This window comes from Parasteatoda tepidariorum, chromosome 10 (assembly GCF_043381705.1).
Source record: "Parasteatoda tepidariorum isolate YZ-2023 chromosome 10, CAS_Ptep_4.0, whole genome shotgun sequence".
In the NCBI taxonomy this organism is placed as follows: Eukaryota; Metazoa; Arthropoda; class Arachnida; order Araneae; family Theridiidae; genus Parasteatoda; species Parasteatoda tepidariorum.
In genome coordinates, this window is record NC_092213.1 from 46,121,096 (window position 1) to 46,134,883 (window position 13,788).

Genomic DNA, 13,788 nt, shown 5'->3' on the forward strand with positions numbered 1-13,788 from the left:
GCTTAATTTTTATTTTGTTAAATAAGGGCTCTTAAAAGTACTTGATTTTGGTACAAGGTTCTTTAAAGTCCTTAATTTTTCTTCATCACTATTACTTCATAGGAACAATTTTTTCAGTCTTGGAAAAATATTTTTTAAAAAGTCATTTTTTTACCACCTAAAACGAAACCATGCATTAACGGTAGAGCATTTTAGAGAGACAATCTTTTTGGCATTACTTAATCAGAGTGGCCACCCACCTGGAAAACCTTGAAAACCTGGAATTATCAGGGAATTTTTTTATACTGGAAAAAACCTGGAAATATCAGGGAAATTTGGATAAAAGATGGAAATTTTTTCTTTGATAATTTTTTTAATTTCACTAATTTAAATTATGTACTAATTTTCTTAATTTAAATTATTTCATCCATTATATCCACTTTTTTTAACGGAAATGTATCGCCAAACAGTTGAAATATTATCAATTTAGCTATACTTTGCTTGCATCAAAATTTGCTCCATTACAGCTGTTAAACTAGAATGCCACATAAAATTCTCCTACTGTTGCTAAACGAATGCAGAAACCTTTGACCGCTATGGGACTGTGCAATTTAGGAAAGATTCTGGTGTAGGTGGAAAAAGATTTAGGATATTAGCTTCTATTTTTAAATATTGTCTTTGGGCTGAATCCATTTATGGCTCAAGTTTGTTCCGATGCTTTTGGTGGTAATTTTTTTTTCTATTTTGACAAAATGTTTTTGTATTTTTAACTTTATAAAATTCTCCAAATTGATTGATTGATTGATTGATTGATTGAATGTAGAGTTTAATGGTAAAATTCTCCAAAAATTAGTTGGTTATAATTTGATAATAGATTTTATATTGCACTCTTTTTCTGAAATTTTTTCTACTCCCATTCAAGGAAATCTGTGAATTACTTTTTCTCAGCAAGCCAACCAGTCACACATTTTTTTACCATCGCTGACAGCAATGTTTGTCGATAAATCGTTACAATTGTTGCATCAATGCTAATTTTTTCTATTTCATCTTAACCTTTTATAACATATTTTTAAAAAATGGTTTTTTTAAGAACCAACTATATATTAATATTTAATTTTACTCTTTTGTTGGTCAATATATGATTTTTGATTCAAAATTTTGTACCAAAACATTTGAAAAATAAATAAAAAATCTTGCCAAATTGTCAAAATAACATTTTGAATAAAATATTTTATAATATAGACACTTTTCTTGTACACATCCTACACTTAATAAGAAAAAAGAAACAAAAACCTGGAAATTTTAATATTTTTATCTGGAAAACCTGGAAAAATCAGGGAAATTTGAAATCTGATTTGAGTGGCCACCCTGTTAATATTTAGCATGATTGGCCCACAACTGAATGTTATGCGTGCCTAACAGCGAAATATAAAGACTTGTTTTAATAATTTTTTCAATGTGTTTCCCAAATTTCATTATTTACTCTTTTTTAAATGTATGGAAAGAAATGCTAATCTTAATTTCTGCACTTAATTTTACAATTCAATTTCAGTGAAATAATTAAAAATGGAATATGGTTTAGTTTCATAGATGTTGTTAACATTTAATCTGAGAATATTTTTTTTTAAAACCCAACCCCGGTGTGCAGAAATTACCTGGTCCATCTTTGGTGAACCCTGTTAATTAATACAATTATATCAGTACTTACATTATAATAAAATTGTTTTTTATTATTTTTTTTTTATTGATTTTTTTTAAAGAAAAGTAAATAACTGTCACTGGTGGTATATTCGATGGTAATCATGCTATTTTTAAGGTCCTTAATTTTTCATTTTTTCAAAAAAAGAGTCCTTAAAAGTCCTTAATTATTGCTTTGCTTAAAGAGTGGGAACCCTGTCATGGTCCATATTCATGTGATTTTAAAATCAAACATCATAGTTCCTATCATCTTGCTTTCAAAACATTTATGAGCAAAAAGAATACATTTTGTGTCTGGTCTACTCGTAATTCAAAACATAATTGTAACATAAATTTGGTGCTTGTACAAATAATTAAAAAAATAGCAATTGTAAAACTTTTTAAGTAATTTTTTCAAAGCTACATATTTTCTATTGTTTTATTACTCAAGCATTCAAATCTGTGTAAAATATCTAGATCTACATAAGCAATACTGTTTAAAAAAATTCAAGTGTTTTTATTTCTTAAAATAATGTTTATAATTTTTATTTTAATTAGGTTTTAATGTGTAAGTATCTAAATTTCATAAATTAAAACAATCCAGAAGTATATCAATTTTTTATTTATAAAAATTAGAATTGAAAAATTTTTAAATGCGGAAAGTTACAGCAATCAATAAATATGCTCCCTATACACACTTTTTTCCTATTAAGATTTCCTATGTGTTTTCATCAGGGTTGAAATTTCTTCTGGAAGAAACCTTTCTTCTAATACACTAGAGAAAGAAACTGAGCAAAGAAAAATAAAACTAAAAATGACCAATACAATTGTTTAGTAGCAATAACTGTAAAATTTTTTTTTTTAAAAATAACTATTTTCATATTATTTATTTTAATTTTATATAGAATCCTAAAATATCTATCTATCTATCTAATCTATTATATAATTTATCTTGAATTTAGAATTTTGTTATCTTTATCTTCCCAAATAAATTTGTGCAGTATACGTTGATGGAAATCACAACAGCTAGAAAAAATTGTTGTAGAGTAATGTAATTTCAAAAATGCATTTGTCTAAGTAACATATTTAATTGATTTAAGTTTCAAAATCACAGGTTAGTGCAATTAAGAAGTAAAAAAACATTTCAAATGGGAAATACTGGTACATTAATAACTGATGTAGCCACCAGAATTTTGAATGAAAACGGGCATGCATTGCGTCATACAGATGTCATTTTGTGTAATTCCATGCCTTTTGCCAGTAAATAGGGGATTGTTAATACTGGTTGTGGATGATGCTGAAGTTGTCTTTCAATTATGTCCTATACGTGCTCGATTGGTGAAAGATCTGGTGATCTTGCAGGCCAAGGCAACATGTCGATATTCTGTAGAGCATGCTGTGTTACAACAGCAATATCAGGGCAAGTGTTATCATGTTGGAAAATACCCTCTTAAATGCTGCTCATGAATGGCAACACAATAGGTTAAATCATCAGGTTGACACTATTACACGGCCACGATGCACAAAGGCAGTGAGCTGTTGATAATGGCTTCTTTGTCTTCTTAAAGACATTCTCGACTAAGTGCAACTCACTATGTCAAAATTTAACGAAAAATAACGCTTGCGAATTGTGGAACACGTTTTTGAAGCAACCCTTATTTGCATGTTCACAGTAGCGCTACTTGTTGAAAATATAATCAATAATCATGTCAAATATGCACCGAATCTATGCTCTTTGTTTATCTCAGGTTAAGTCACTGGATAACGTCATAAAAGATCAATGTGGAAGGTTTATCGGGAGTTATAACAAACCACGCTCGTGAGATAATGTTTTCCTCACTGGAGAAGTCAGTTATTGCTCAACTCTTCACCTACTTGTAAGATAATTTAATGCAAGATGCCCAGTAACGATTTCTAAGTTTTGAGTGAATTACTCCAAATTTTGAAAACATCCTTTCAATTGACGCTGAGCTTGCTGGGCATTAGACGAATTAGAGCGCTGGGCATTAGGTGACGAATTTAAAAATGTCTTAGGAATATTCCCCAAATGATATTGATTTTTCAATAGCCCTCCACCATGTCACTGGTTTAATGGTTCTCCCAGCTTCTCTGAAGTAAGTTTTCGGAAATGGTGTCGCTTCAGCTTCATAGGCAATCAAAAGAGAAATGCACTCAGGAAATTTGTTAGTCAGTTAAATATGACTGAGCACTTTCTTTTTGCACATCAGACAAGCCTTCTCCTTAACATTTAGGGTTTAATAAATAGGCCAAGTAATGAAATACTTACATTGCTTGAGCCATTTGCGTTGAAACTTCTTGAAGACGGGGCTGTAAATTGTCTTCCTTAATAAGTGTTAACCATACACGGCATGCTTAATCTAAAGTTGCAGTGCCACTTTGCAATCAGTGTAGTGCATCACCGATAGGTTTTAGTTTCAAAATTTAATCTTTAGATTGTTTAAACAAATTATAATTATTTAAGATGTGCTGTGTCCCAATGAGTTGCACATTTTCCTCAATTATATGCTGATAAGCTTGTCTGTTTTTCTAATAAGTCTCTATACAAGCCAACTGGCTCTTCCATCTTGTATCCGCTGGCAGTTGCGGTTCCACTGTATACGTATTTAGTATTTCTTTCAACAATGCACTTGGTATGTGATGATTTTGAAAAAAATTCTGAGCTTTCATTATGTTTTGTATAACTTGACTTGGGGTAATGTCTTGTCCCAATAGGTTTAGGTAATGAGCACTGCATCCATATACTACTAGATTATTGTCATCCTCCAACAAAAGATCCGTTGCTTTTTCCAGGACACTGGCATTATCTGTTACCACAACTTTTACATTGCAATTGAAGTCCTCTTTTGCTTTAGTGATGGCATCTTGTATCAATTTTTTGTGAAATTCTGCATTTTTAGTAACAATACCTGCTTCTACTGAATCTAGAAAAAATTTTTTCCCTCACTATAGATGCAAGTTGCTATAATTGAATCATTATGTATGTTACTCCAACCATCTTCCACCAGAGTGACTTGTTTTTCTGCAATATTTTTCTTTGTTTCACTTATTACTTCTGCAGATACTCTGTCTAAAAGCTTCCCAGAAAGTGCTTTGCGATTTGGTGGAGTATATTCTGGACGCAGGACTGAAATCAATTCCTTAAAAGTTTGATGTTCAACTACCTTAAAGGTTAAATTGTTGTCATAAAAAAATTTTGTAGCAAGTAAATCTAAGCTTTCCCATAATACTCTTGCTGGTTTTTATGATATGAGAATCTAAGCTTTGCTGAGTTTCAAGTCTCGCCCTCTTTTGCCAAGATTCATTTATGATTTCCCAATCATTTATAACTTTGGGAAAATCATTATCCACTGCTTCTGAATTACACTCATTAGTGTTATTGCCTGTCTTTTGTAGCTGACAAGTCATGTGTTTTTTCATTCTTTCCACTTTTGCCACTTGAATATTTCCACCATGTTTACATTTTGAAAATTTGCTTTATCTTTATTCTCCTCTCTGAGAAAATGTTCCCACGCAACATCTGCTGGTCTGCCACCGTTGTCCATTTTCAATATTTATCTTCAATTTTTTTTAAAAAAAAGAAATCAGTAAGCAAATGTTTTTAACCTTCAACTTTATGCATAAATTAATTACAGAGGAAAATACTTTAAAAATTCGAAAATTATAAAACTTTTCCTAATATATTATATTATTTTCCTTTAATAAGTTAAAGTAAATTGTATAAAAAATTAAGATTTCGTAAGGGAAAAAAATCTTATTTAAAAGTAATAACATTGACTTATTTGCCCAAGCTATTAAACTTCAGAGATCTCAGTGGATACAGGATTCCATAGACAATCTTTAAGTGTTTTTGTAGTGGAAGAAAGTCCCAAGTGCATTAAGCAGTCTTAGAAAACCAATCTTTGGTCAGCAATCAAAGATCCTAATACTATGATGTTATTTATTGATAAATGTAATTATTATGTGTACAATGGTTACACATATAGAATTTTTACCATTTACCAAAGTTCAAGGTTTTGCACACTTTTAGTCAGTTTAAGACAGTAAAACCCACGTGTCCTGTCCAAAACCCCAACCCTGATTCCTTATAAATGGAAATGCACTTTAAAATGTTGATGATTTTTTTTAATATTTCATGTGATTAATCTTGATATTGAGTCTTGATCAATTATTTATTTTAATCACATATTTGATTTACGGTTGCTTTCTGGTTTTCTGAATCAAAATAAATTTATCACAAATTTTAAAAAATGTATTTAATTTCCTTATTATTTTATTAATGATATTTTTTAAAAGAAGGAAAAAACATTGCTCTGCTTTTGAAGCAGTAGTTGAATTACTAAATGATCTAGTCTAGCTAACCTAATTTATTATATTGTACAGCTGTGTCATGAGATGCTTTTTTAGTTGGTTTATTATAATAATTATTCAAAACAGTATTACACATGGATTTAATATATTTTGTCATATGGGTAACATATCCGGTGGTTTTCCGGTGTACAGTTAAGATTTAATCTTGATTTCTAAAAATTTTTTCTTAATTGAAATGCAAGGATAAGTTCTAAAATAATTCCATGGTTATCTCGTCACCTTTCAGATATTTCAAACTTTTTCGAGTCCGAAATAATTATGTATTAAGACATAAAAATGATGATGGCAGTGCACGCGGACCATTGATGAATGGGTTTAACTTGATCTCCATGCTGTATAATCTGAAACAGACAAGACCAAATGTTTACGATTATGCATAAGTGTAGCTATGGTTAGGACCAAAAAAAATTTTGAAAATTAGAATTTTTGCGCTTTTAAACGTACGTGAAACAATAAAAATCGAAATTTTGTTAAATGTTAGATTTCTGCCAACCATAGCCACATTAGTTTTCTAAAAATTCCCGAAACATTTTTCTATTTCCAATGGAAGATTATAGACAGTAACAGCATACATAAACATCTAATAAAAATAAGAACAGAAACAAAAGATGCTGCAACAATCTATTAATCAGAACATGTCTCTANATTTCCAATGGAAGATTATAGACAGTAACAGCATACATAAACATCTAATAAAAATAAGAACAGAAACAAAAGATGCTGCAACAGAGTCTATTAATCTATTAATCACAACATGTCTCTAGCTTCCCAATAGCGTTCAGTGATAGAATTCCCGCAAAGTGCAGAGCAGCGGAGAAGATGCGTGGAGTCCATGTCCTCACCAGAACTGCAAAGAGTGCATACCGGGGAAGGAACGATACCAAATCTAGACAGATGTTTCCGCAGACAGTCATGACCGGTGGCCAAACGGACGCAAAGTCTGCAAAAGCTCCATGCGCTTGGCTTGGGACAGGCCGCCAGTCTACTGTAACAGTCTAAGAACAGAAACAGGAGATATAATGCCAGTTGTAGATCTTTTAGCCACAAAAGTGTTACCAGGTGCACCGCGAGGAGGTAGATCTACATCGCACCCAAATTCCCGAAGCATCAACAAAAAAAAAATCATGATTTTTGGGAAAATCGTACTTAAAGTTTTAATAACGTCTTCAATTTTTTGGAATTTATCATCAATCGGCGATGCCTGGACCATACAGCACGCCTTCCTTGAACTCATACATTTCGCTGGCGTGTACTACCTCCTTGCGAGCCGCTATCTGAGTAAGTGCTCAGTCTATAAGATGATCTACGTTCCGCCTTTTGCAAAACTCGAATGACGTTGCCACTTCGAATACTCAACCACCAAGCTGGCAATCCGCATGAAACTGTCGTTGAAGATCACTGCATCCAAATATTTGGCAATTTCGCCCAATTCTTTACCCAAACAATTTGTTTTGGAGAAAACGTCCTAATAAGCGAATTTATCTATTCGTTATTTTGACTGTTGATGCCAAAGCATCTTTTCAATAAGTTGTCGTTTTACAGGTCTTTGTACATAGGTCGGATTGCCTCCTGCACCGTCCGCGAGACCTCAGCGACGCGGAACGGCCGGTCTGATGATCGCGTTTTTCAGCTAAATCAAAAAGTTTTCCCCCGCATGAAGTCCTTAGTATGAGATATAGAAATAGACAATTAAAAAAAAAACGAATTTTCTGAAATTTCAACGCCAGAAAACCCATTAAAAATTTGTAAGTTTTAAAAGCAAGATATTTTGGGCAAAATGTAATATTTTTATAACAATGTTTTTAATGTTTTGAACTACATTAGTTGTTTTACAAACATAAATATATAGTTAAAATTTTGTTTGAAAAAATTTATTACTGTTTAGGTTTTTTTTCATATTATATATTTTCATTTGTATATAAAAAAACCTTTAACTTGTAAATAAAAAATTCATTATTATTGATATATTTTTATATTCATTCATTATGTAATTTTAAATATATTTCACGCATGCAGGCTTGCATTGTTGAATTATAACTTTGTTAAAAATTTCAATTAGCACAAGCATGTTTCTATCTATTTAACGTTATTACTATCAAGAATGATACACATGCCTAAAATTGTAATTATTGGTAACGGATAAAAACAAAAATCTATATAAAGAGATTAGAATAGTCAACATTCTCTAAGACATTTATTTCAGTTTATAATTAAAAAGGAATGCAAGGATGATTTTTGTGCTGAATATCGATCTATCTTATCTCTTCCTCTCAAATTCAACAAACTAATTAAAAACTTATTTATATTTTACTTTTGAGAATAATATAGATACCTACTTTCTCCCATTAAACAATATTTTCATTTGCAACTGCAAATTGAGAAAAGACAGACTATACAATTAACTGATATTTCTAAAGACTGAGCGCAACAGTATAGCCAAGAGCAGTGGAAAACAGACCTAGCCAAAATGGGGCCAACTCAAACGCACGTCGTTGTTCTATCTGACGAGCTAATTATACTTTTTTTTTAGTTTGCCGTTTGCTTTTTTAAGTGTAGTCTTGTATATGTATCATGCTCTAAAAAATGCCATGTTTTTTTTCTTTGGCCCACTTCAAAGCCTGGGTATAGATACCACCCCTTTTTCTCTCCCAATATACATTTTTTTCATTTACAACTGCAAATTGAGTCTATCGTAAAAAACAGACTCTACAATATACAGGCATTGGTAAACACTGAGCGAAAGAGTATAGCCACGGGCAGCATACTAGAAATCTTGCTAAAACGCAAGTTTTTGTTCTATCTGAAGCTAGCTTTATATCTATCGCCATCTGCTCTTATGCCGTTTTATCTCAAATGCAACTTACTATCTAAAAACCTGCTTATATTTTACTTTTGAAAATGGTATAAATATCTTCCTTCCTCTACACACTAAACAATTTTTTTATTTACAACTACGAATTGACACTATAGTAAAAAATCTGTTTGGTATATTCTTTTCTATCAAACTACAAATCTATCACGCCATTGTATAAAAACAAACTTTTTATTGAAAATCCGTTTACTTTAAATACAATACTAACAAATAACAAACCAGTTGGAAAAGAAAACAGCATTTCTAGCTTGACCACTGTCACAGCTAGTTAATTTAGATCTTCTTCGTCTGGCAATAAATATATAAGCAAAATACTTTGTCCATTGGAAGTTATCATTTCTATATGAATGGCTCTATAGATGACACAAGTAAAAATTATGATCCAAGATTTGCGTTTTTCTTTAAGCATTAGAGATTTCACCAGATGCTCTTGTTATTTCGAAAACACGTGCATCCTTAACTCGATTTTCCGGCAATACTCCCGGACCATGTTTAAGTCCTATAGCCAGATCAGGGATCTGTTTAGAAGAAATTTGGGTCAGTTAACGGACCATTCACAAAATATCTTTATAAAAACGGACCCTTCACAAATTTCATTATTGTTTTGTTAATAGAATAAACCCTTTCCAGGGAGTCAAAAAGAAAGACAGATGTAAACAAACAATGTGACTCTTCTGTCCTGGGGACTGAAATCAGTCTTGAGAAAAAATCAGTAGACTAAATTTCATCAATTAATATCTCTTTCCCATTTGTTTTTTTAAATAATTTTTTCACCTTATAGATAATAGATTTTCTGTTAAAAAAAATATCACAATTTAATGAAAACTTTTTTATTTTTTCATAATTATTGCCAAATGACCAAGTAATGAAAATTCATGCAATGAAAATTCATGAATAAGATTGAATTGAAAATTTAGCACCTGCTTGTTTAAGCGAAATTTGTGTTACTGTTATGTCTAAATTTGCTTGAGTTTTCATTTCCCCCCAGCGTTTTGAAATGCTGACCGAGGTTAAATTAAGATTTTTTTTTTAAATTTATAGATTAGGACAAATATAAATAATTGTGATCTGAAAAATAAGTAGAGAGGAATAGATTCATACAAAAAAAAAATAGTACGTAGTTCATTATTTAGTAATTGGTGTAAAAAGATGTCAAGGTTGGCCGTTATTTTTACCTTGTTTGCTGTAAAAATAAAGAATTTTTTTTTTTTTTTTTAGAAAATTATAAATTCCTAGTTGATAATGAATGATGAGAAATGATATCCATTATTAAATGAGCCTTTATCATGCAAAGGTACATTTTATAGTCAGTGATTTTGGAAAACTCTGGTAAACAGCACTAGACCTTGTTAATTGTTTAACAAAAAAAATATGTTCAGTCATGAAATTTTTTTAGAGTGGCATCCATGTTCCTCTCTTCCAGACTGCGCGGAAGCTGATGACGTCATTGTTCAGCGCTCTGATCTGCGGATAACATTTATTTCGTCCCATAAAAGTTTGTATGGCAACGTTGGTCGCTTCACTTTTTATTAATTTCGCAAACACGTTTTATTGCTAGCTAAAGCATCATTTGGTTTCCTCACGTGTTTCCATTTCAAATCATGAAGCGTACACATCAGAATTGCAGCCTTAGAAATAGTGACTATTACAAAAAGATAGTGAAACCGACAGATGTTAAAGGATGTCTTTCTATTAAATTTTTTTTAAAGCAAACGAACCGCGGAATGTTGAACTAGATCAACCACCAATTATTGAGAGAGCAATCGCCGCGGAATATTGAACTAGATCAATCGCAACGGATTATTGAGCGAGAGCAATCGCCACCGAATATTGAACTAGATCTATCCCCGCCTATTATTTAGCGAGAGCTATCGCCATCAAATATTGAAGAATACTTGCCGTCGACTAGTGAGCCGAAAAGATTGGTGCCGAAAATTGCACGAGAAAAGTTACCTCTGAATATTGAGAGTTATGAAGAACTTCATAACTGGCTCTATCACAGCATCTCAGCTAAAGGATTTCTATGTAAAGTATGTTCAGTTATTTATCAAAATGGACCTTGGATTAGCCAGGCTGTAAAACTTGGCGATCATCCAAGTAGAGTTATTAATAAACATTAAAACAGTTCCTGACATCTTTCAGCAGTAGCAACTGGAAAAAATGCTCCAAGAAAATCGTTACATTTATCATATATTGAAGTAGCAGAAATAATTTCTGAAAGAAACAAGGAGGCTAACAGAAAACTTCTCACTAAGTACATAAAAATAGTTTATTTTGTGATAAAGAAACAATGGTCTGTAACAGAAAATTTTGCTTCTTTGGTGAAGTTTATTGGACAAGATATGGGTGATGCAGATATTCAACCCTATTTAAGTTCATGTGACAAGAATGCAACATATTTATCGAATATTTCTGTTGATAATATTGTTGGGACAATTTCTGTCTACCTTGAGCAAATTACTATTATGAATTTAAAAGTAGTATATTCCTTTACATTATTAGCAGATAAATCACAACGGGAGCAACACTTGGTTTAATAGCCCGCTATAAATTAAAAGGAGTCCCGATAGTCAAAGAAGAATATCTTGGAAGATCTGATGCACGTTAAAATTCTGTCGAGTCGCAAAGTCCTCCATGTTCCCATAACAAATCAATACCTCTGGGGGTACTGGATTGGAGATCGATCGTTCTCTGATTCAGGTCAAAATTACGATCTGTGGACGGATGTATGAATGGGTCCGCCTTATAAACAGGTGTGACGTATGATGTGGCAGAAGTCGAATTCTTGGCCATAGATGGCGCCACTTAAAAACAAGAATCGCACACTCTGCCTTAAATTTGCTCGGTTTCACCTAGCAGGCTTGCCCGTGTGGCATTACCTGGCTTCTACTAATGCTGAATCAATAACCAGAGCAATAGAAAAATTTATGACGGGGAAAGGAATAAATATAGCAAATTGTTTTTTTGTGGCATTAGATGGAGCAAATGTTATGAGTGGAGAATTATCTGGGGTTCAAAGAAGAGTTCGACATCTATACCCACACTCATTATACATAAATTGCAGAAACCATAGATTAGCTCTAATTTTTGCACATCTGTTGAAGTAACATGAAATTTTACAAGATGTTGATTCCGTTCTTATTCGTTTATGGTTCCGTTCTTATTCGTTATAACTTTTCCATTATAGTTCGACTAAACAACAAATTTTTAAAGACATTCAATCGAATGTATATTGCACCAGTATTTTGAAGACACTGAAAGTGTCCGTCACACGATGGCTCTCACACGGACTTGCATATGAGAGAATCGTCGTTATCAACAGCTTGTTGAAACTCTGGACACCATGTTCCAAAATAAAAGAGAACCAGAGCTTAGAGGGCTAAGAGAGCAGTTGCTAAATGTTGATGTTTTGCTTTGCCTTTTATTTTTATCCGACTTTCTCAAAATAATCAACAAATTGAGTACTTGGCTGCAAAACAGTTCAATTTTGTTTGTTTCTGTTAAAGCCAAAGTATCCGTCATTATAAAAGAAGTAGAAGAGCTTTCTCTTAATTTGAAAGATGTCGAAAATTTTGGGAAAGCTGAAGAACTTTTAAAGTTTTCTGATGAGTGCACTGAACTTAGTATGGAAATTTGTTACAAAGGTAACAATCAAAATGTTTCCGACAGGATGCAAAATTTTATAGAACACTTTGTTAAAACTTTTTTATGTTGGAGATTTCGGAGGCATTTGCCATCAATAATGACGTTCTAACTGCTTTTGATATGTTCAGTAATTTGGACATTAATTATAAGTTACCAAATAGTCCAGACAAAACTTGACTTTCTACTTTGTCTTTTTATGGGAATTAACAAACTGATAAATTTCAAGGTGCTATTAAAATTTCACTACCATTTGTAAATTCCGTAGAAGCGAAGAAAGAAATAGATAGTTTTGAGACGCAAAAGTGACTCATGACTTGAATGAAAATGCTGTGGCACAATCACTTCTGAAGTTTAATAAGAAAGAAGCTAAGAAATGCATTGAGAAGAAGATATCTTCCCTTGATGCATTAAATTCTTTTGAAAAAGAATCCTATTTCTGGGAAACTTTTCCTAATTTATTAAAACTATTAGCATTGTCGGTTATTATACCAACGTCAACATCTACTGCTGAAAGGTTATTTTCGAAAATGAATCTAGTTTGCACTGAGTTGCTAACAAGGATGAAACACTCGTTAGACATGTGCGTATTATTGTAAATGGACCGGAAAAATTGACTGATGTTGAGTGCTCAGCTATCATAGATATTTTCAAATCTACTGGCAATCGACGTACATTGCTCTAATATTTCGTTAATCATGTTTTTCTGCTTTAATTCTAAGGCTAAGTTTGATCTCATTTCATTTATATTATGTATCTTTATCTCTTCGAAGTAAAAAGAAAATTATAAATTCCAAATGTAGTATTCTAAGAGAATATTTCTACTTCTATAAACATCGTGTGTACATTCTAATTGATATTAAATGATATTCTTTTTGTAAATAAATAACTCAGCAATGTATTATTAATAAAATGAATTGATAAAATATTATGTAGATAAAAATTAACTTATGCCAATTTTTTTAAAAATATATTATAAATTTAAGAATTGTTTCAGTTTACTTAATGTGTAACACATTAGAAGTGATACATAACCATGTGTTTTTTAAAATACATCAATTGAAATTATTAAAAATGTGAGTGATTTTGTTTCCATTATTCGCCCGAAATGAATATTCTGTGTTGAGCAATATAGGCTAAATACCAAATATTTGTATGTTGCATCTTTAATTTAGTAACCTGTTTATTTTTAAAAATTTAATTTTTTTTGAAATTGTAATCTTATAGTG